This window comes from Episyrphus balteatus, chromosome 4 (assembly GCF_945859705.1).
Source record: "Episyrphus balteatus chromosome 4, idEpiBalt1.1, whole genome shotgun sequence".
Taxonomy (NCBI): Eukaryota; Metazoa; Arthropoda; class Insecta; order Diptera; family Syrphidae; genus Episyrphus; species Episyrphus balteatus.
In genome coordinates this window covers 45,257,336-45,283,116 of record NC_079137.1, presented here as the reverse complement: position 1 = coordinate 45,283,116, position 25,781 = coordinate 45,257,336, and positions in this window count along the sequence as shown.

The following is a 25,781-nucleotide window of genomic DNA, read 5'->3' as shown; positions in this document are numbered from 1 at the left end:
ATTTGAAAGTTCTACAACTGCAATGCTTTGTTTTTAATAATGAACTTGAAATGTTGTGCCAACAGACACAGTCTTTTGTATTGTCAAACTTTTTCTAAGCACGCATATTTGAAAATTCAAAAAACAAGTGACAAGTTGAGAACTTTTGACTGCACTACCACGAAAATGTACTTTGAACTAGGTGCATAATACTTAATTGAATTGCATTTTAAAGAGCAAGTTCTTAAGCACAATAAAACTAAAGAGAATAATTTGATTTAAAAACTAAAACTTTTGGCCAACAAGAGTCTATGGTAGGAGTCTAATTTTTGAATGAAATTCTATGAAATACATATATTAGCATTTGAAGTTGGTTTGACTCGCTTAATTCTTTATAAAAATACAAATTTATAAACCTAATTTACTTAAAGTAAAGAAACAAAAAGTGGATTTAACAGAACGAATGAAAGACTTTTTTCTGAATCAAATTAGGCAATATTTTGTTTTTTTAATTAAAAAAATTAGTTTCCAAAATCAATTAATAATTTCCAAATTATGTCCTTAGAAGTTCTTGTCTTGAGAACCTCTAAAAGTCTATGAGAAAAGCTTCTCAACTAAGACTTCCGAATTCAGTAGAAAATTGTATAATTGTATAACTGTTGCTTGTTTTTGTTTTTTTTTTATCTAAACGGAGTTTAGAAAAAAATATTCAATTCATAAAATTTTTAATTTCATTTATCTGCTCTTTAGGAATTTTTTTTTTTTTTCAAATCATTTATCCCTTTTTACGCAGCATAAGAGTGGCATTTCCATTAGTCATGCTATGCAATTTTTCATTTAGGTTTCTTATATTCCATTCTTATATTCATGTACAAACGTAAAATCGACAAAACTCTCCTGACCAATTCACAATTTCCTATACAAACATTGGTGCAACTGAACTTCTGGTTCTGCTGCTTGCTGCTATCCTATATTTTCCCTTGAGTGCTTATTTCAAAATTCAACAGAGAAACATACCCATTTAAAAGAACTTAAAAGGGTTTGAAAGCACACAAGTAATAACACAAAATTGTTGAGTAATATAATCTCCTGAAGGAACATAGATTTTAGGAAAACGAGTTATCCTGTGCAGTACAAAGTAAAATATTCTTCCTGTGAAATATGATTAAGACCAATATGGGATTGTGGGAAGTGGGAGTAGAAAAACTCATACGTTTCTAGAAAGAAAATAATGCATATATACTTACAATTGTTGCACTCCGAAAATGTTTTCGTCGGATTCATTAATCTAAAGACTATATGTGCCCCTTTTGGTTCTTCTATGTTCCAAAGTATATTGTAGAAAGATAATATTACCAACTGAGATGCCTATTCTTTTTAGATTGTGTTAGGGTACTTTCGTAATTCAACTTGAAAAATATATAAACTGTATCCTATGTAAAAATAATGCAAGCGAAATCGAGTAATCATGGAACCCTGTTATATTTTACTCCAAATGTATTGATTTAAATTTATTTGTTTTCCTACATTTTCATCAATGTCGATTACACAAAATGCTTGTCTTTGTAATTTCTGCGAAGTAAACTATGTATTAAAACCATCACAAAATCAAATTAACGCAGTCTTTGTCAAAAGATTTCAAACGTAAGAATAGAATAGAATAGAATAGTTTGCAGTAACGCAAACTTGCATTTATTAAAAATGGGAAAGCTAATTTTCTAGTCTGGAACAAAGTGAATCGAATCAAAGGAAAACCAATTTGGCTTGGAGGTAAAGCCAGTCAGGATTCAGGAATAAACTGAATAGAATCACACCCAATTAATAAGAGTACCTACATAAAGCTTATAAATGCGTTACAGCTAAATCATTTCCAGATAGATTAATTTTGTAGAATATATTGAATGCTTATGTAATTAACTCTATTTTGAAAACAGATAACAATTGAACCATAAAACAACGACATGACTCGGTAAATTAATTAATATTTATTTCTACTAATACTTGCATACAATTATTGTTTTACATGAAGATTAGGCAATAAAAGGAAGAGTTTGTGTTTCCAGCTCCCTCATTAATTAGCAAAAATTTTAAATTACACAAAATAATGGAAAATCTTGATAATATACAAGGAAAAATTTAAAAAATAGGAACCGTCTAGAAATTTCTTTCATAGAAATTTCTTACTTATTTTTATTTGCATATATACTAGGGTGAGTCAAAAAAATCGAAATTTTTTTTTTTAAAGATATTCGAGGTCAAAGTTAAAAAAAAAAAAATATGAAAACATTTTTTACTTTTCAAAATTTTCTAATTCACTGAAAATTTAATATTTTCAAATTAGCAAGATGTTTTCTTGTAGGGGCTTAAACGTTCTATAAAAAGTTCCTTGGCAGCAAATTAATTGCTTTAACCGTTAAGAAGATATTCGTATCCAAACCAATGCCCACTGATTTCAATAGTTTTCTTATGACAAGTATGCATTGCGATTTGAATACGATTATCTTCTAAACGGTTAAAGCAATTAATTTTCTGCCAAGGAACTTTTTATAGAACGTTTAAGCCCCTACAAGAAAACATCTTGCTAATTTGAAAATATTGAATTTTCAGTTAATTAGAAAATTTTGAAAAGTAAAAAATGTTTTCATATTTTTTTTTTAACTTTGACCTCGAATATCTTTAGAATGGTTATACCTAATATTGACAAAAATTATTAAGACCTTTTTTGTGGACCAATCTGTTTCCTACAAGAATAAGTCAAAATTAAGAACAAAAAACGAGTTTTTAAAGATTTTCTCGATTTTTGGACCTCAAATATCTATTAAACCGTTAGATAAACGAAAAAAGATTATGAGGTCTTTTTTTTAGAGCGTTCAATTTCCTACAAGAATAAGCAAAGAAATTTTGCAAAAAAGTCGATTTATAAAAAAAATGATTTTTTTTTGTAGAAGCTTGATGAAAAAATGGAAAATTTAAAAGCGGAGGACCTTCCCATTAATATAAAGAGCTCATATTTGGTGTGTATATTTTAGAGGTGTCTAGCAATCGATTTTTCGGAGTACCAAATCAAAAAAAATAAATTCGATTTTTTTGACCCACCCTAAATATATACCTTTGACTTTCTAGAAAATACTCCTTAAATTAAAGTGCACTGTTCCTTTATTTACCCCAGCAGCCATTATTAATAGCTTTTTGATGTAGATTTAAACGTAAACAACAACAGAATAAAAAAACTATCAAAACACACAAATCTACTTTAAAAGGAGGAAAGCTTGACATCATGGTTCTTACGCTATAGGATCTCTTCTCAGAATCCATTCTAATCTTGTAGGATTAATGTTCAAGGAATTATTCCAGTTCGCTTCTTATTCCTTCTAGAACCCGCTGTGTGTTGTGTTTCTTCTTCGTACGCAGAAATTGTGTATTTGAAAAAAATTTGCAAAAAAAAACCACATTTTCTTCCACTTGAAAAATTTTTTTTTTCTTCAAAAGGAAATCCAATAAAAACATTTTTCTATATCTTTTATTTCTATTTAATTCAACTCGTTGTGAGTCATGTTTAATTCATTGTTTTATAAGAATTTTTAATAATTTTTAATAAATTATTTAAAAAGAACTTGATGTTCACTACGAAACTGAAAAAATATAAGAATATTAAATCAATTTTAAATTCAAATAAAAATATTTGGTCACTATTGCGTATGAGTGATTAAAAAAATGTTTTATTAGAAATATTTCAGGAATTAGACCAAGAAATATTTGGTTTGCAGTTATTAATGCCTTTTTTTTGGAAAATGGCTTTTTTATGCAAGGTGTACCCCTTGTATTTTTTTTTTCGAAAATCTTAAAAAACAGTAAATTTGGTTTATATTAAAAAGGCATTGATCAACAGATTAAAATGAGTTATGTAAAGCTGATTGAATTTCTTTTATTCAAACAAGCTTACTTGGTAGAGGAGGTTCTCTTTTTGTTTTTTTAAATCTATAAAATAAGATATAAAAAAAGATGCAGTTTTTCATATAAAATAAACATTCAGTACTCAAAATGTACCTACCCTTACATGTGTAAAACAGGCAAATTTATTTTGTTTTACTTTTTTTTTATAATTTCATAAGGCCCTAAAACATTTTACACAAACTTTTTTTATAATTTTATCTCATAACTCAAGTTTAAATCCTCCCCTAAACTAAAACTTCCTAGAAAAAAACCATTTACAAAACACATAAAAGTGCATTAAATTCCAAATTCAAAATAATTTTAACTTTTCTCCTTCTAAATATACCTACCAATGTCAATAGCACAGGTCTGTAGGAACCATTGAGTGCACCATGGATCATAGACCCCATACAGTAGATAATTCTGGTTTTAAATAGAAAACGAAGTCTTATGCATTTTAATCCTATAAATTGTAGGTATGGAAAAACTCAATATCATTTGTGTCAAGGCTTTTTGGAAAATACGAATTAAAAAAAAAAAAAAGGAAATCCATTTAATCTTGTAGCTCATTGAAGCATACTATATTATGTGATTTTGGTATGTTTGTGTAAAGTTCATCTCAAAAATCGATGCAACTTATAACGCCTTTTACCCAAAAATAAAAAGAAGGTCCATGAAAACAGGCAGTGCCATATCCAGAAAAAAATTTGGAGGGGGCTCGAAAATTTTTTATATGGTGAATGTACGAATTTTTTTTCTTTTTTTACCGACTTCCAAAAAGGAAGAGGTATTCAATTCGTCTGTTTTTTTTTTTTTTTTATGTTTGCTACCTCATAACTTTGGACTGAGTGAACCAATTTCGCTCTGGCCATAGAAACTATTAGAAAAACCATAAAACCCAGTTTTGATCCATGAAAGTCGGTTTTGTTTTTTGATAAAAATGATTGTTTTTATTCATCTTTGATCGAGAGAAAAGCGATGTGCTGCGGTACTGAAAGTGGTATAGGAGCATTTTACTGCTCTCGACTTCGTACTACTGTGTTCTCCTTCACATTCAAAATAGTGTTTTTATCAAAGTTCTTGTATTCCAAACATTTTACACAAACAGCAAGGTGTTGAGTAATCTTAAACAAAAAAAAAAAAAAACACCTTATTTCGTTCGAAATTTGCTTATCACGTCTTTTGAGCTGTACTCATTACTTTATTCTGTATTTATGTAAACGCCCATGTTCCGAAATTCGACCGAAAGTGAATTGAAATAACTTTTCAATTTCACGTGAAATTGATCTTCGATCGATTTCGAAACTTTCGAAAATGCTTCGAACTGTCAAGACTGAAAGATTATCCATTTTTATTTTGTTTCTAAAGTGAAATTACTGCTGCTTTGAACAAGGATGCAATATTATTGGTAACTTTAATGGAAAAAAGCAGAATTTAAAAGAAAAAAAAAGAGGTCACATTTTGCAAGGCATATCAAATATGTAAGTGAAATGCAGAACATGGGCGATATTATTGCAAATTTTCAAAGAAAAATTAATTAGGTAAAGTGTATAGCGAATGAGGTTGCAACTTGCAACACAGAGGTAGTGATGAATTATATTTCATGCCTCATGTGTCTTATGCATTTAATTTTAAATAAACAACAAATAAACATACAAAACAATAAAAATATAAGTTTTGATAATTAAATATTTTGTCAAAAAATTGCAAATTCATTGGAAAAGCCTCCAAATTCACGAAAAGAAAAAAAGTGAATTTAATTCTATAAAAAAAATTTAAATGAGTGAGAAAATACAGAACACCTAATTTCACTATCGGCAAGTGAATGCTCAAAAAGTGAAATGCAGAACGTGAAAGTCTCAAAAACTAATTTTCAATTAAATACTTTTATTTTTGATGTTTAATCCGAATTATATATTTTTTTCATAATATGTTCATTTTTTAATCCAAATCAAAAGGAGATATAAAATTTTTATTTCCGATATCTTTGAGAAAAATATTATTTTTGAAAAAAAAAAAAAATAAATATACTCAAGACAATAAAATACGCCGTGATTGCATGAGAAGCTTTGCACAGTTTAACGGTGATGTAATTCGACGTCAAAATAACCTCAACAAAATTATCCCAACCCTCAACGTCAACTAAGACACCTACTCAAAGAAACACAAACAACCATTCCAGAATTTGGAGGGGGCTTGATCATTTCAGCTGCCTCTAAATCTCTAAGATTTACGAACAAGTTTCAGTTAATCATGTAGATTATGATGAAATCAGCTAAATAATAACATGATTTTGGAGGCTTGGGCGAGCTTGAGCCCCCTGAGCCCCCCCCCCCCTCCTCAATACGCCACTGAAAACAGGTAGGTGCACATAACTAGATTTAAAGTTCAAATGCCATATAAATCTTGTTTCAATGTAAGGTCTTGTAATGATCAATTATATTGAATAAATTTTTTTGTTAGAAAAAGAAAAAGGGTAAAATACGCTTCCATGCTTAATGCTTATGGTATCAAACCAAAGATAGTTAAAGTGTTATTTTCAGTGTCGTGTAAAGACGTAATTGACAATTATGGTTTTTGTATAAACGCACAAGGCTTGGCATATCAACTTGACAATATGAATTACATTTACTGTTTTTTTTTTTTTTTTAATTTTGTTTCACTTGGCTTCAAATTACAAAACTTAAGATATAATTACAAACAACCGCACATCATACAAATCAAACAAAAATTGTGATCTCAAACCGCAAAGCTGTCAGAATAAAATGATTGTAATCAATCCAAATCCATTAGACAAATGTACATACTAGAGTCATAATTACACTGTGCAAGTCAAAATTCTTGACAGGCGCGCGAATAACTGTTTCGCCCTATTTCGGACCCGAGAAATCCATTGGCATTATTAGTTTTTCGATTTATCGGTACGACTTCGAAAAAATTTTTTTTTGAAAGTTGTTGTTTTTTTGAGAGTTGTGGTAAAATAATTTGGAAGTATTGCAACTATCGATAGTTTTGTGAAGTATCGATATACTCTATATTTTTTTTGTTATCAATGATATAGATAGACCGTCGAAGTTTAATCAACACTAAATTAACAGTTAAATTAATTTTTAATGGAAAACATGCAATGTATTTTTGCAAAAGAGAACAAAAACAGCGAAAAAACGATAAACAATGTAAAAAATTTCGATTATTTTTTAATTAAAAAAAAAGATCACTAAATTTTCAAATAAATTGTTCAAAATTGTTTATAATGTCTTTCTACTGGTAGCAAATAACGTTTGAGCAGAATTATTAGCAATATAAATATTGTTTTTGGTTGAAAAATGACTAAAAACAGTGGAAAATTCTCAAAATAATTGGAAAAACTAATGACGCCAATCGATTTCTCGGGTCCGCAATAGGGCGAAACAGTCAATCGCTCACCTGTCTCAAAATTTTTTTTCAAAAAACTTGCACAGTGTTATTATTCATAAACATCGCTACAATCATGTCCATCAACAAAAAAATTGATTTGCAATAATTGTAAAATGCCATGGGATATTTTATTAAATGAATGCGTTTTGCATTGAATATTAAATATTATGATTGGATAAATACAAAATTGGACTTTCGAACTATTTTCGTAAAAACAATTTTTTTAAAGAATTACTTAAGAGATTTTTTGAACAAATTATTTGAAATATCGTTCAAAAAACAATTTTTTTTAAGAATTACTTAAGAGATTTTTTGAACAAATTGTCAGTATTTTTTTCATTGAAAATTTAACTAGTAGCTAATAGCTATATGCGTAATTTAAACAATACCAAACTGGTAGATAGGACAGCAAGTGAATTACGTTATTTTATACGGGCTTATAAAGATCAATACACATACCACATACATACAGGGTGTCCCAAAGTCACCGCCCCAAACGAAAACCATGGATTCCTGAGGTCATTTTAAGTCGAAAAACTTAAGAGGTAATTTTCTCGTTTTCGTCCCATTTTCGAGTTACCACGGTTTTTATGATTTTTGTTCTCTTTTCCCTTATCTAGCTTTATCTTTGCCAAACTACGTTTGATTTGAAAAATTTTTTTTACAACCAATCAAGAATTTATTACAGTTTTAGTTTGTCTCAAAACTTTTTTTTCTGCAGACAACCGTTTCTCCACAATTTTGCATCAAACACAATTTTCCTCGTTTTTTAAGTTGTTTTTTACACTTTCATATCATTTAAGTCAAAAAAACACGTTAATGAGTATTAACTTTTTGTGCTTTTTATAAAAGCCCAGTTTATTTTCATAAAAAAAAATAAGTTTTATTTCATAAAAAAGGCTACTGAAATTAATTAAAAAAAATAAACAAACTGAGTGAATTAAAAAAAAATAATTTTTAAATACAAAATTTATTTAAATGAATTAAAACTTTTTCTGAGCTTTATTTATTTGTTCTTTTCTTAACCACAATAGCTCAGAAAAAGTTTTTAATTCATTTAAATTAATTTTTTATTTAAAAATTATTTTTTTTTAATTCACTCAGATTGTTTATTTTTTTTTAATTAATTTCAGTAGCCTTTTTTATGAAATAAAACTTATTTTTTTTATGAAAATAAACTGGGCTTTAATAAAAAGCACAAAAAGTTAATACTCATTAACGTGTTTTTATGACTTAAATGATATGAAAGTGTAAAAAACAACTTAAAAAGCGAGGAAAATTGTGTTTGATGCAAAATTGTGGAGAAACGGTTGTCCGCAGAAAAAAAAGTTTTGAGACAAACTAAAACTGTAATAAATTCTTGTTTGGTTGTAAAAAAAATTTTTCAAATCAAACGTAGTTTGGCAAAGATAAAGCCAGATAAGGGAAAAGAGAACAAAAATCATAAAAACCGTGGTAACTCGAAAATGGGACGAAAACGAGAAAATTACCTCTTAAGTTTTTCGACTTAAAATGACCTCAGGAATCCATGGTTTTCGTTTGGGGCGGTGACTGTGGGACACCCTGTATAAGTGGAGGCAGTTTCAAGGCTATTGTCACTCAGTTTGTATTACTTTGTTGGAATAATGGAGATGTTGAAGTTGAAACTATGTGAATAATGAATTACGTGAATTCTGTCAGGCACTTAGTTAAGTTACTCCATAGAGTTAATCCTTGGGGGACTTAACTTAAAGTGGGCATGTTCCATATATTCTTACTACTTTAATCAATTAACAAGTGTACCGTGCCTCCTGATGTTCATACATTTTAAATAATGTGAAAATTAAGTTTTATACAAGTTTCTACAATACCTTTTGTGATATATAGACTGCATGCAAAGCTGCATTAAAATAAGTAAATTAATTTTTCTAATTACCTACACTTAGAAATCTAATAAATTTATTATTCTAATAGGCTTATGTGTGTTTTATTGAAGTTAATTGTAATTATTTTAAAAGCTTTTATGAAAAATGTACATCAACCGAAAATATTTTAATCAAATATTTATTTGACCACGAATAATAGCAATTACATAATTTGAACAAATTCTTTTTAACATTCAACCATAAATGTGCCCAAACATATTTTTGGTTGGAAAAGCTAAAAACAAAATCTAAATGGATATTCTCGTTAATGTTGACGTGTACCAAACATGATTGTTCTCTTTTATGTGTTTGAATTGTATACGAGTAGTCATACAGGGTGCGTCAGAATAGTTTTCATTCAGAAGGATGCATGGCAAAATTAAATTTCACTTTATGTACTTCTGGTATATTTAACTAATTTCTAGTATATTTAACTATATTATGATTAAATATACCAGAGTTAAAGTTATATAACTGACGTTATTTTTCTCCGTGTAAAAAAATTATAAACTGCCAATAACCATTTTGTTTAACAAAGCTAGCTATTAAAGTTCTCACTATAGTAATTAACTTTAATGCTAGGTTATATTTTCTGTTAGAAACATATTACACTTTATCATTTAATCTACAGGGGAAATACTTACTCATTTAGCACGATTTTCAATTCAAGGACGATTAGCTCATTTTTGTAGTTAATCTGCTTAATGGTAATCTTATCTATTATGTATATTAAAGTTTGGTTTTGTGTACGTTCGCTGACTTATTTTCTTAATTTTTTTTTTTAAATCAAAGAGGCATAAGAGGAGAAGGTTTTAGAGCAAAAAAAAAATTTAGATTTTATAGGGTAAATAGGTGTAACACGACATTGAAAAAAGAGGCTATTTTCTAAACGGTAAGTCGTAAAGAGTTGACTTTTTTTTTAAATGATAGACAAATTTATTCAATAGTTAAAAAAGGTATTGAAAAAATTCAAAAAAATTTCAAAACGAAGTTGTGAAGGTTTTTTTGCAGTCATAGACCTTTGACAAAAGACTTATTATAGGTACGCAAAATTTTGCACAGAAATTTGAGTTACACCATTAGAAAAATATAAAAAAAAAATTAGGGGTCTGATACGGATTTTTTTCATAGGCCCTGTATTTTGAAATACAAATTTTTGAAAAACAACTAATTTTTAGGGAAATTTTTGAGTAGTCTTTTATTTTTTTGGAATTTTCAAATGTCTGAAAAAAAATATAGGTTTTAATCATGCGCATGCATGTACAAACTTTTGAATTTTTAAAATGATTTTTGAACGAATAACGGGACTTTTTTGTCCAAAGTTTGAGTAGTTTTTTTATTTTTTTGAATTTTTAAAAGCCTGCAAAAAATCTCAAACTAATAGAACATATATGTTTTAGTTATGCACATGCATGAGTATTTTGCATAGGCCACTTTTGCTAAAAGTTTAAAAGTGAATATTTTTAAACTCATATTTGTTTCAATAAAATAAATTAAAGTAAACAATTATTTTGATTTAAATATTTATATAAAGTTTTAATTTAAATTTTAAATTTTACAATTTTTGATTTTATTTTTCATTTTATGAACTCTTCAAGTTTTGATCCTCTTTATAATTTGAAAATTAACTAATTACAGAGTCGAAAATTTAAAATAAATACAAGAAATGGCGGAACGAAGTCCGCCGTCGAAAAAAGGGATAGGTTTACATCTGAGTTTGATGAAATTTGCATGGTAGGTACTTCCACACACTTAAAAATAATAAACTTTTTGATATCCTTTAAAAAGTCATTGAATGCAATTTGTGGGAAATTTATGAACTATTTCATATCAGAGGTTTTGGAAATCATTATTTGGTCCAAAAAATATCTTATTCGATTTTTGTTCGGGTCACCTGCTAAATTTGTTCCACTTATATATATCATAAACATTGTGAAATTTCAGTTCGCTATCTTGCGGAAGAGGGTGCTGATAACAGTTCAATTTTTAGGTTTTGTAAGTAATCTTGATTTTTGTGCAGTTTTGTTTTGAATATTATATATTTTATTTAAGTTTTACTTGTCTTTATAAAATATTTTTTTTTTTTTCGAAAAAATTGTCACCAATAATTAATAATAATTTTATTAATATCTAAGCAAAAAGTGCAAAAAAAAGTCTCTGTACTAAATGTTGACTTAATTCAATTGGAAAAAGCGCCTCAAATCATTATTTTGATGTTATTTCAGAATAATTACAGCAAAAACAACTTTAAAACAATTTTTAACTCAAACAAAAATATGTAAAAATTTTTTAGTTTTTCCAAAAAATTACAATTTTTCAATATCGATCAGCACCCCATTCTGTATAAGATAGGAGGCTGAAAATTCAGCAGTATACTACCAATAGGATGTGGAACCAAAGTAGATTTGAAAATTTTATTTTTCCCATACAAGAGTGGACCATACTAGTGTATAAATTTAAATTATGTGTACATATAACTATAATAGCATCAAAAACAATTTTATTTATTATTTTTCAATTATTTTCAACCTTGACCGAAACTAACCTTGAAACCAAAAACTTCAAACTCTCAAATAGCAATCAGTTGAATTTTCTGCAAAAAAAATAATCGTATGTTTATATTTTTATTTTTCACCACTGCTGAATGAAAATATTTGGAAAAACAAAATATTCCACAACAATTAATTAGCTGTCAGTTTCACTAAATACTTATATTTTCAGCTTCAAGCTATACACTTCCATTATAAACTTTTCTTACTCATATAACATAAGTATTCGTATGTACAAAACTATACGTTATTCTCTAATAAACTAAACAAAAAAAATTAAAAAAATCTTAATTAATCTCTTCCTTTCATAAGCAACTGAAAACTATGGATATATTTCACCCTCAATAAATTGTATGTCACTTTCATTCCACAAACCAATTTAGTTTAATTACATTTTCGAAGCACCACATATTTATCTATATCTTCAAAAAAAAAACATCACTTTTTTCTGAATGATATCTTCTGGTTTTGAGCTTTTCACATACTCTCAATTCAACCCAAATTCAGCATCGAGTATTTTTTTCTGAACCAACAAAAAAATAATCAACAAGAAAAAACTTGTGTGGAACGCCTAAAAGAATAAAAACAGAAAAATTGCATCGCACCCATTATCACAACCCACATACACCCCATTACCTCCTGTAATTTGTCACACTTGTAGACGTATTGTGGTGTAAAGTGTGGGAATAATTTAAGCAACGCAAGTAAACAAAAAAAACATTTGCATAAAAACGTGAAGTTAAAAACAACAAAGTTTGGAAAAGAAAGTACGTACAAAAAGACAACATATTGGTAAATTGGAAACTCCGTAAGAAAACAGAGTTGTAAAAATATCATTGGAAATTAAAAAAAAAATAGGTATTTATTGCGATTAAAAAAATAAAATGCACGACTGGGTCGCACGAACTTGCTCTTAGAGTTAAAGTTACTTAAATTTTTAAGACTTTTTATATAGAAATTTGGAAAAAAAAAAAAAAATAAAATTCGTTTTAAAAAAAAATAAAATAAAATCTAAAATTAAATTGCCCTCCAAAACAAGTATGCAGTTTGATTGACATATTAACATGCATTTTTAGAAAAAAAATTTTCAAAATCGTTAGAGCCGTTTTAAAAAAAAAACTAATTTTTTATAAATAATTTTTTGGAAAAAAAGTTTTAAAATGAAACAAAATTTCAAAAAAATTCAATGCCCCGTTTTCGGAAATTTGATTTTTCAAAAAAAAAAAATTTCAAAATTTTTTTAAAAATCCAAAAATTATTTTTTTGGAAATTTTATTTTTGGTTTATATTTAAATTATATAAATGCTTCTTCACAAAAAGTTTCGTTGAAATCGAATAAGTAGTTTCGGAGTTAATCGGATTTGAAAAAAACCGTTCTATGGCAGGTACCATTAATAATGATTTTCAAAAAAAAAAATTTTCATTGAAAGAAAGACCTTAGCTTAAAACTAACATTTGAATTTTTTAAACAAAATCGTTAGAGCCGTTTTCGAGACATTTCAATTTTACTTAAATCGGTATATGACAAGCAGTGGCGTATTGAGGGGGGGGCTCAGGGGGCTCAAGCCCCCCCCCAAACCTTCAAGATCATGTTATTATTTAGCTGATTTCAACATAATGAACATGATTTACTGAAACTTTTTCGTAAATCTTAAAGATTTAGAGGCAGCTCAGATGCTCGAGCCCCCTCCAAAATCTAAAACGGATGTTTTTGTTTGTTTGAGTAAGAGCCTCAGCTGACGTTGAGGGTTGGCGTAATTTTTTTTCGGATTTTAGTTCGATTTGGAATTCTTCAGATAATTTTTTTTTGGTATTTTGACGTCGAATTACATCACCGTTAAATTTTGCAAAACTTCTTATGCAAAATGCAATCTCAAAACGCCGTCTTTTAAAGATATTAGAAATAGAAATTTTTGATATCTCAAAATCTTAGCGGCCAACATAACTAATGGTTTCTCTTAGCAAATTCCATTTTGCGCTTTTGATTTGGATTAAAAAAGCAACATATTACGAAAAAATAATATGTATTTTGGATTAAACATCAAAAAGAACTTCATTGAAAATTAATATTTGAGACTTTCACATTCTGCATTTAACTTTTGGGGCATTCACTTGCCGAAAGTGAAATTAGGTGTTCTGCATTTTTTCACTCATTCAGATTTTCTCATCGAATTCAGTTTACTTTGAATTTAGTGCCTTTTTCAATGAATTTGCAATTTTGGACAAAATATTATCAAAACTTATATTTTTATTGTTTTGTATAGTTTATTTGTTGTTGATTTAATACAAAATACATAATGCCTCATGGCATGAAATATTATAATTTATCACTGCCTCTGTGTTTGCAGTGCGTAATTCTCCAGGTACCCTAGGGAATTGCGCACTCCTTCTGTGTTAGCAACCTCATTCGCTTTACACTAATTCATTTTTGTTTTAAAATTTGCAATAATACTGCCCATGTTTTGCATTTCACTTACATATTTGATTTCTCTCACAAAATGTGTCTTCTTCATTTTTCTTTTAAATTCTGCTTCTGATAAAATTGCATCCATGTCCAAAGCAGTAGTAATTTCACTTTAGAAACAAAATAAAAATGAATGATCCTTCAGTTTTGACAGTTTGAAGCAAATTAGAAGTTTTCGAAATCGATCGAAATAAAGAATATGATATTTCATTTCACGTGAAATTGAAAAGTGATTTCAATTCACTTTCGGTCAAATTGCGGAACAAGAGCATTTATATCGAAAATAATAATGAGCCTATAGCTAAATAACTATAAACGTGATAGGAATAAATCTGTTAACAGTTTTGAATTCAGTACATGACAAAGTTCGAACGAAATAAAGTGTTTTTTTATGGATGACTGAACTCCTTGCTCATTGTGTAAAATGTTTGCAGAATAACAACTTTGAAAAAACACTACTTATTATGAAAGGAGGAGACAGAGTACGAAGCTGTCGAGTAGTAGCAGTAAAATGCTACTTTACCACTTTCAGTACCGCACCACAGCTCTTCACTTTCGATCAAAGATGGATAAAAAAGAGAAACAAATTTTTTCGTACATTTTCCCTCTAAAAAAATTTTGAAAAATTTTCTAGCCCCCCCCAAATTTTTTTCTGGATACGCCACTGATGACAAGTACCGTTATTTTTGGTCCAAAAAAATTAATTCCAAAAACCCCTCTGGAGAGTCGCCAAATAACGCTACATACCAAGTTTGACATTAATCGGTCCATCCGTTTAGGCTGTAGCTCCTTATACAGACAGACAGACAGACTGACAGACAGACAGACAGACGGACTTCCGGGACCCACTTTTTTGGCATTGTCTACCATCGTAATGTCATGGAAAAATGTTACCTCAAATTTTTTTTTTTGCGAATATCGCAAGTAAAAATCACATAAAAAATAGTTATTTTATATTTTATTTGCATAGAAAGTAGAATTTTTATTGCAAATAAAAATACTTTGCATTAAAAAAATATTATACCAAATAGAAATTTTTCTGCATTGGAAAAAAAAAAAATTATTTGCAATAATATATTTTTTAATGCAATTTTTTTTCAGTTGCAGTAAATAGTTTTCTTTTTTTTTTTAATTTCAAATAGGTACATTTTTTTAATTAATATTTTTACAATCTTGGTCACAGCTCGTTTGTTAAATAAATAATATACATACACTACTGGGTCACACGTACTTAGTCTTATTGATTAAAGTTCTTAGAGTTTTAAAGCTTTTTATAAATTTCTTAAAATAATAATTTTAATTTAATTTTATCATTAATTTTATAAGAAATATAAAAAACGATGGTTTTAGAAAACCCTTGCTTTGGTAAAATGTAAAATTTCCATTTCTTTGTCCATTTTATACTGAGCTCCTTCAGGCAAACGTCCTTTTGTTAGTGAAATGAGTTTTTGGTTAAGTCACTTCTTTTATGAGATATTGCCATAACTTTTGAAAACTATTTTACTATACGATAACAAAAGTCAAGTAAAAGCAAGTTTTTTTCCAGCTAACAATTTATTAAAAATCGTTTTAGCTACCTTCAAGCTTAATCTACATATATATCTACATTTTATTCACCAACAATAAGCTTTCTTTCTGAGCTAAAACGTATGTATTAAAATCTCCTCACTATATCAGCCCACTAAGCAGTACCACACCAAAAATTGTGGATGTGGTTTCAAGTTCTTTGTTATCTTAAGCTACCAAAAAACATACACTACCAAGGACTTAATTTAATGGATTTCATGAAGCCCTTAAATCCATTGGCTGACAATTGTGATAAATTCTTTAATTAAGTGCGATAAGAACTTTTCTTTGAATGAAGGAATTTAAGATTTGCTTCCTTTTGGTGTTTTATTTTCCGGTAGTTTGTCTTAAATTAAAGTGAATTCACACCTAACGAAATAACGAATTTGTAGGTAGGTATTAGAGTTGTTTAAGATAATAAATAAACCAAGTAGGTGCAAGGAAATTAAAAAAAAAATTTAATCGACTCCGTAATTGAAATGGCAGTTGATTATTAATTGCGGAAACTATTCGGTATTTTCGGTCAAGCGAAGTCATTATTTTATTAGAAATCTTTTAAAAAGGAAATGTTTTTTCTTTTCCTTTTGCCGCCAAATTTCTAGATACACAATTTTGACATAAAAACGTTCACATTAAGAATATATCATATTTATTCACAAAAACGGCCATAACTCCGTTAAACAGCGTTTTTTTGGGGTCAAACTTTGCAAAATTCAAAATCCCATAAAATCAAAACTACGCATCCAAAACTTATAAAATATACATTTTTGTACTCTGCTATTCATTCCCCTTCGCATTGGATAAAAATTTGGCATAAAAACGTTCACATTCAAAAAATATCATATTTTTTCACAAAAACGGCCATAACTCCGTTAAACAGCGTTTTTTTTTGGGTCAAACTTTGCAAAGTTCAAAATCCCATAAAATCAAAACTAGGCATCCACAAAAACGGCCATAACTCCGATAAACAGCGTTTTTTTGGGGTCAAACTTTGCAAAATTCAAAATCCCATAAAATCAAAACTACGCATCCAAAACTTATAAAATATACATTTTTGTACTCTGCTATTCATTCCCCTTCGCATTGGATAAAAATTTGGCATAAAAACGTTCACATTCAAAAAATATCATATTTTTTCACAAAAACGGCCATAACTCCGTTAAACAGCGTTTTTTTTGGGGTCAAACTTTGCAAAGTTCAAAATCCCATAAAATCAAAACTAGGCATCCACAAAAACGGCCATAACTCCGATAAACAGCGTTTTTTTGGGGTCAAACTTTGCAAAATTCAAAATCCCATAAAATCAAAACTACGCATCCAAAACTTATAAAATATACATTTTTGTACTCTGCTATTCATTCCCCTTCGCATTGGATAAAAATTTGGCATAAAAACGTTCACATTGAAAAAATATCATATTTTTTCACAAAAACGGCCATAACTCCGTTAAACAGCGTTTTTTTGGGGTCAAACTTTGCAAAATTCAAAATCCCATAAAATCAAAACTACGCATCCAAAACTTATAAAATATACATTTTTGTACTCTGCTATTCATTCCCCTTCGCATTGGATAAAAATTTGGCATAAAAACGTTCACATTCAAAAAATATCATATTTTTTCACAAAAACGGCCATAACTCCGTTAAACAGCGTTTTTTTGGGGTCAAACTTTGCAAAATTCAAAATCCCATAAAATCAAAACTAGGCATCCACAAAAACGGCCATAACTCCGATAAACAGCGTTTTTTTGGGGTCAAACTTTGCAAAATTCAAAATCCCATAAAATCAAAACTACGCATCCAAAACTTATAAAATATACATTTTTGTACTCTGCTATTCATTCCCCTTCGCATTTTATAAAAATTTGGCATAAAAAAGTTCACATTCAAAAAATATCATATTTTTTCACAAAAACGGCCATAACTCCGTTAAACAGCGTTTTTTTGGGGTCAAACTTTGCAAAATTCAAAATCCCATAAAATCAAAACTACGCATCCAAAACTTATAAAGTATACATTTTTGTACTCTGCTATTCATTCCCCTTCGCATTGGATAAAAATTTGGCATAAAAACGTTCACATTAAAAAATGTCATATTTTTTCACAAAAACGGCCATAACTCCGTTAAACAGCGTTTTTTTGGGGTCAAACTTTGCAAAATTCAAAATCCCATAAAATCAAAACTACGCATCCAAAACTTATAAAATATACATTTTTGTACTCTGCTATTCATTCCCCTTCGCATTGGATAAAAATTTGGCATAAAAAAGTTCACATTGAAAAAATATCATATTTTTTCACAAAAACGGCCATAACTCCGTTAAACAGCGTTTTTTTGGGGTCAAACTTTGCAAAATTCAAAATCCCATAAAATCAAAACTACGCATCCAAAACTTATAAAATATACATTTTTGTACTCTGCTATTCATTCCCCTTCGCATTGGATAAAAATTTGGCATAAAAACGTTCACATTCAAAAAATATCATATTTTTTCACAAAAACGGCCATAACTCCGTTAAACAGCGTTTTTTTGGGGTCAAACTTTGCAAAATTCAAAATCCCATAAAATCAAAACTAGGCATCCACAAAAACGGCCATAACTCCGATAAACAGCGTTTTTTTGGGGTCAAACTTTGCAAAATTCAAAATCCCATAAAATCAAAACTACGCATCCAAAACTTATAAAATATACATTTTTGTACTCTGCTATTCATTCCCCTTCGCATTTTATAAAAATTTGGCATAAAAAAGTTCACATTCAAAAAATATCATATTTTTTCACAAAAACGGCCATAACTCCGTTAAACAGCGTTTTTTTGGGGTCAAACTTTGCAAAATTCAAAATCCCATAAAATCAAAACTACGCATCCAAAACTTATAAAGTATACATTTTTGTACTCTGCTATTCATTCCCCTTCGCATTGGATAAAAATTTGGCATAAAAACGTTCACATTAAAAAAATGTCATATTTTTTCACAAAAACGGCCATAACTCCGTTAAACAGCGTTTTTTTGGGGTCAAACTTTGCAAAATTCAAAATCCCATAAAATCAAAACTACGCATCCAAAACTTATAAAATATACATTTTTGTACTCTGCTATTCATTCCCCTTCGCATTGGATAAAAATTTGGCATACAAACAATCAAATTGAAAAAATATCATATTTTTTCACAAAAACGGCCATAACTCCGTTAAACTGCGTTTTTTTGGGGTCAAACTTTGCAAAATTCAAAATCCCATAAAATCAAAACTACGCATCCAAAACTTATAAAATATACATTTTTGTACTCTGCTATTCATTCCCCTTCGCATTGGATAAAAATTTGGCATAAAAACGTTCACATTAAAAAAATGTCATATTTTTTCACAAAAACGGCCATAACTCCGTTAAACAGCGTTTTTTTGGGGTCAAACTTTGCAAAATTCAAAATCCCATAAAATCAAAACTACGCATCCAAAACTTATAAAATATACATTTTTGTACTCTGCTATTCATTCCCCTTCGCATTGGATAAAAATTTGGCATAAAAACGTTCACATTAAAAAAATGTCATATTTTTTCACAAAAACGGCCATAACTCCGTTAAACAGCGTTTTTTTGGGGTCAAACTTTGCAAAATTCAAAATCCCATAAAATCAAAACTACGCATCCAAAACTTATAAAATATACATTTTTGTACTCTGCTATTCATTCCCCTTCGCATTGGATAAAAATTTGGCATAAAAAAGTTCACATTGAAAAAATATCATATTTTTTCACAAAAACGGCCATAACTCCGTTAAACAGCGTTTTTTTGGGGTCAAACTTTGCAAAATTCAAAATCCCATAAAATCAAAACTACGCATCCAAAACTTATAAAGTATACATTTTTGTACTCTGCTATTCATTCCCCTTCGCATTGGATAAAAATTTGGCATAAAAACGTTCACATTAAAAAAATGTCATATTTTTTCACAAAAACGGCCATAACTCCGTTAAACAGCGTTTTTTTGGGGTCAAACTTTGCAAAATTCAAAATCCCATAAAATCAAAACTACGCATCCAAAACTTATAAAATATACATTTTTGTACTCTGCTATTCATTCCCCTTCGCATTGGATAAAAATTTGGCATAAAAACGTTCTCATTGAAAAAATGTCATATTTTTTCACAAAAACGGCCATAACTCCGTTAAACAGCGTTTTTTTGGGGTCAAACTTTGCAAAATTCAAAATCCCATAAAATCAAAACTACGCATCCAAAACTAATAAAATATGCATTTTTGTACTCTGCTATTCATTCCCCTTCGCATTGGATAAAAATTTGGCATAAAAACGTTCTCATTGAAAAAATATCATATTTTTTCACAAAAACGGCCATAACTCCGTTAAACAGCGTTTTTTTGGGGTCAAACTTTGCAAAATTCAAAATCCCATAAAATCAAAACTACGCATCCAAAACTAATAAAGTATGCATTTTTGTATTCTGCTATTCATTCCCCTTCGCATTGGATAAAAATTTGGCATAAAAACGTTCTCATTGAAAAAATATCATATTTTTTCACAAAAACGGCCATAACTCCGTTAAACAGCGTTTTTTTGGGGTCAAACTTTGCAAAATTCAAAATCCCATAAAATCAAAACTACGCATCCAAAACTAATAAAGTATGCATTTTTGTATTCTGCTATTCATTCCCCTTCGCATTGGATAAAAATTTGGCATAAAAACGTTCTCATTGAAAAAATATCATATTTTTTCACAAAAACGGCCATAACTCCGTTAAACAGCGTTTTTTTGGGGTCAAACTTTGCAAAATTCAAAATCCCATAAAATCAAAACTACGCATCCAAAACTAATAAAATATGCATTTTTGTACTCTGCTATTCATTCCCCTTCGCATTGGATAAAAATTTGGCATAAAAACGTTCTCATTGAAAAAATATCATATTTTTTCACAAAAACGGCCATAACTCCGTTAAACAGCGTTTTTTTGGGGTCAAACTTTGCAAAATTCAAAATCCCATAAAATCAAAACTACGCATCCAAAACTAATAAAGTATGCATTTTTGTATTCTGCTATTCATTCCCCTTCGCATTGGATAAAAATTTGGCATAAAAACGTTCTCATTGAAAAAATATCATATTTTTTCACAAAAACGGCCATAACTCCGTTAAACAGCGTTTTTTTGGGGTCAAACTTTGCAAAATTCAAAATCCCATAAAATCAAAACTACGCATCCAAAACTAATAAAGTATGCATTTTTGTATTCTGCTATTCATTCCCCTTCGCATTGGATAAAAATTTGGCATAAAAACGTTCTCATTGAAAAAATATCATATTTTTTCACAAAAACGGCCATAACTCCGTTAAACAGCGTTTTTTTGGGGTCAAACTTTGCAAAATTCAAAATCCCATAAAATCAAAACTACGCATCCAAAACTAATAAAGTATGCATTTTTGTATTCTGCTATTCATTACCCCTTCGCATTGGATAAAAATTTGGCATAAAAACGTTCTCATTGAAAAAATATCATATTTTTTCACAAAAACGGCCATAACTCCGTTAAACAGCGTTTTTTTGGGGTCAAACTTTGCAAAATTCAAAATCCCATAAAATCAAAACTACGCATCCAAAACTAATAAAGTATGCATTTTTGTATTCTGCTATTCATTCCCCTTCGCATTGGATAAAAATTTGGCATAAAAACGTTCTCATTGAAAAAATATCATATTTTTTCACAAAAACGGCCATAACTCCGTTAAACAGCGTTTTTTTGGGGTCAAACTTTGCAAAATTCAAAATCCCATAAAATCAAAACTACGCATCCAAAACTAATAAAGTATGCATTTTTGTATTCTGCTATTCATTCCCCTTCGCATTGGATAAAAATTTGGCATAAAAACGTTCTCATTGAAAAAATATCATATTTTTTCACAAAAACGGCCATAACTCCGTTAAACAGCGTTTTTTTGGGGTCAAACTTTGCAAAATTCAAAATCCCATAAAATCAAAACTACGCATCCAAAACTAATAAAGTATGCATTTTTGTATTCTGCTATTCATTCCCCTTCGCATTGGATAAAAATTTGGCATAAAAACGTTCTCATTGAAAAAATATCATATTTTTTCACAAAAACGGCCATAACTCCGTTAAACAGCGTTTTTTTGGGGTCAAACTTTGCAAAATTCAAAATCCCATAAAATCAAAACTACGCATCGAAAACTTATAAAATATACATTTTTGTACTCTGCTATTCATTCCCCTTCGCATTGGATAAAAATTTGGCATAAAAACGTTCTCATTGAAAAAATGTCATATTTTTTCACAAAAACGGCCATAACTCCGTTAAAGAGCGTTTTTTTGGGGTCAAACTTTGCAAAATTCAAAATCCCATAAAATCAAAACTACGCATCCAAAACTAATAAAATATGCATTTTTGTACTCTGCTATTCATTCCCCTTCGCATTGGATAAAAATTTGGCATAAAAACGTTCTCATTGAAAAAATATCATATTTTTTCACAAAAACGGCCATAACTCCGTTAAACAGCGTTTTTTTGGGGTCAAACTTTGCAAAATTCAAAATCCCATAAAATCAAAACTACGCATCCAAAACTAATAAAGTATGCATTTTTGTATTCTGCTATTCATTCCCCTTCGCATTGGATAAAAATTTGGCATAAAAACGTTCTCATTGAAAAAATATCATATTTTTTCACAAAAACGGCCATAACTCCGTTAAACAGCGTTTTTTTGGGGTCAAACTTTGCAAAATTCAAAATCCCATAAAATCAAAACTACGCATCCAAAACTAATAAAGTATGCATTTTTGTATTCTGCTATTCATTCCCCTTCGCATTGGATAAAAATTTGGCATAAAAACGTTCTCATTGAAAAAATATCATATTTTTTCACAAAAACGGCCATAACTCCGTTAAACAGCGTTTTTTTGGGGTCAAACTTTGCAAAATTCAAAATCCCATAAAATCAAAACCACGCATCCAAAACTAATAAAATATACATTTTTGTACTCTGCTATTCATTCCCCTTCGCATTGGATAAAAATTTGGCATAAAAACGTTCTCATTGAAAAAATATCATATTTTTTCACAAAAACGGCCATAACTCCGTTAAACAGCGTTTTTTTGGGGTCAAACTTTGCAAAATTCAAAATCCCATAAAATCAAAACTACGCATCCAAAACTAATAAAGTATGCATTTTTGTATTCTGCTATTCATTCCCCTTCGCATTGGATAAAAATTTGGCATAAAAACGTTCTCATTGAAAAAATATCATATTTTTTCACAAAAACGGCCATAACTCCGTTAAACAGCGTTTTTTTGGGGTCAAACTTTGCAAAATTCAAAATCCCATAAAATCAAAACTACGCATCCAAAACTAATAAAGTATGCATTTTTGTATTCTGCTATTCATTCCCCTTCGCATTGGATAAAAATTTGGCATAAAAACGTTCTCATTGAAAAAATATCATATTTTTTCACAAAAACGGCCATAACTCCGTTAAACAGCGTTTTTTTGGGGTCAAACTTTGCAAAATTCAAAATCCCATAAAATCAAAACCACGCATCCAAAACTAATAAAATATGCATTTTTGTACTCTGCTATTCATTCCCCTTCGCATTGGATAAAAATTTGGCATAAAAACGTTCTCATTGAAAAAATATCATATTTTTTCACAAAAACGGCCATAACTCCGTTAAACAGCGTTTTTTTGGGGTCAAACTTTGCAAAATTCAAAATCCCATAAAATCAAAACTACGCATCCAAAACTAATAAAGTATGCATTTTTGTATTCTGCTATTCATTCCCCTTCGCATTGGATAAAAATTTGGCATAAAAACGTTCTCATTGAAAAAATATCATATTTTTTCACAAAAACGGCCATAACTCCGTTAAACAGCGTTTTTTTGGGGTCAAACTTTGCAAAATTCAAAATCCCATAAAATCAAAACTACGCATCCAAAACTAATAAAGTATGCATTTTTGTATTCTGCTATTCATTCCCCTTCGCATTGGATAAAAATTTGGCATAAAAACGTTCTCATTGAAAAAATATCATATTTTTTCACAAAAACGGCCATAACTCCGTTAAACAGCGTTTTTTTGGGGTCAAACTTTGCAAAATTCAAAATCCCATAAAATCAAAACTACGCATCCAAAACTAATAAAGTATGCATTTTTGTATTCTGCTATTCATTCCCCTTCGCATTGGATAAAAATTTGGCATAAAAACGTTCTCATTGAAAAAATATCATATTTTTTCACAAAAACGGCCATAACTCCGTTAAACAGCGTTTTTTTGGGGTCAAACTTTGCAAAATTCAAAATCCCATAAAATCAAAACTACGCATCCAAAACTAATAAAGTATGCATTTTTGTATTCTGCTATTCATTCCCCTTCGCATTGGATAAAAATTTGGCATAAAAACGTTCTCATTGAAAAAATATCATATTTTTTCACAAAAACGGCCATAACTCCGTTAAACAGCGTTTTTTTGGGGTCAAACTTTGCAAAATTCAAAATCCCATAAAATCAAAACTACGCATCCAAAACTTATAAAATATACATTTTTGTACTCTGCTATTCATTCCCCTTCGCAATGGAAAAAAAATTGGCATAAAAACGTTCACATTGGAAAAATATCATATTTTTTCACAAAAACGGCCATAACTCCGTTAAACAGCGTTTTTTTGGGGTCAAACTTTGCAAAATTCAAAATCCCATAACATCAAAACCACGCATCCAAAACTTATAAAATATACATTTTTGTACTCTGCTATTCATTCCCCTTCGCATTGGATAAAAATTTGGCATACAAACAATCACATTGAAAAAATATCATATTTTTTCACAAAAACGGCCATAACTCCGTTAAACAGCGTTTTTTTGGGGTCAAACTTTGCAAAATTCAAAATCCCATAGAATCAAAACTACGCATCCAAAACTTATGTTATAAAATATACATTTTTGTACTCTGCTATTCATTCCCCTTCGCATTGGATAAAAATTTGGCATAAAAGAGTTCACATTGAAAAAATATCATATTTTTTCACAAAAACGGCCATAACTCCGTTAAACAGCGTTTTTTTGGGGTCAAACTTTGCAAAATTCAAAATCCCATAAAATCAAAACTACGCATCCAAAACTTATAAAATATACATTTTTGTACTCTGCTATTCATTCCCCTTCGCAATGGAAAAAAAATTGGCATAAAAACGTTCACATTGGAAAAATATCATATTTTTCACAAAAACGGCCATAACTCCGTTAAACAGCGTTTTTTTGGGGTCAAACTTTGCAAAATTCAAAATCCCATAACATCAAAACCACGCATCCAAAACTTATAAAATATACATTTTTGTACTCTGCTATTCATTCCCCTTCGCATTGGATAAAAATTTGGCATAAAAACGTTCACATTGAAAAAATATCATATTTTTTCACAAAAACGGCCATAACTCCGTTAAACAGCGTTTTTTTGGGGTCAAACTTTGCAAAATTCAAAATCCCATTAAATCAAAACCACGCATCCAAAACTTATAAAATATACATTTTTGTACTCTGCTATTCATTCCCCTTCGCATTGGATAAAAATTTGGCATAAAAACGTTCACATTGAAAAAATATCATATTTTTCACAAAAACGGCCATAACTCCGTTAAACAGCGTTTTTTAGGGGTCAAACTTTGCAAAATTCAAAATCCCATAAAATCAAAACTACGCATCCAAAACTTATAAAATATACATTTTTGTACTCTGCTATTCATTCCCCTTCGCATTGGATAAAAATTTGGCATAAAAACGTTCACATTGAAAAAATATCATATTTTTTCACAAAAACGGCCATAACTCCGTTAAACAGCGTTTTTTTGGGGTCAAACTTTGCAAAATTCAAAATCCCATAAAATCAAAACTACGCATCCAAAACTTATAAAATATACATTTTTGTACTCTGCTATTCA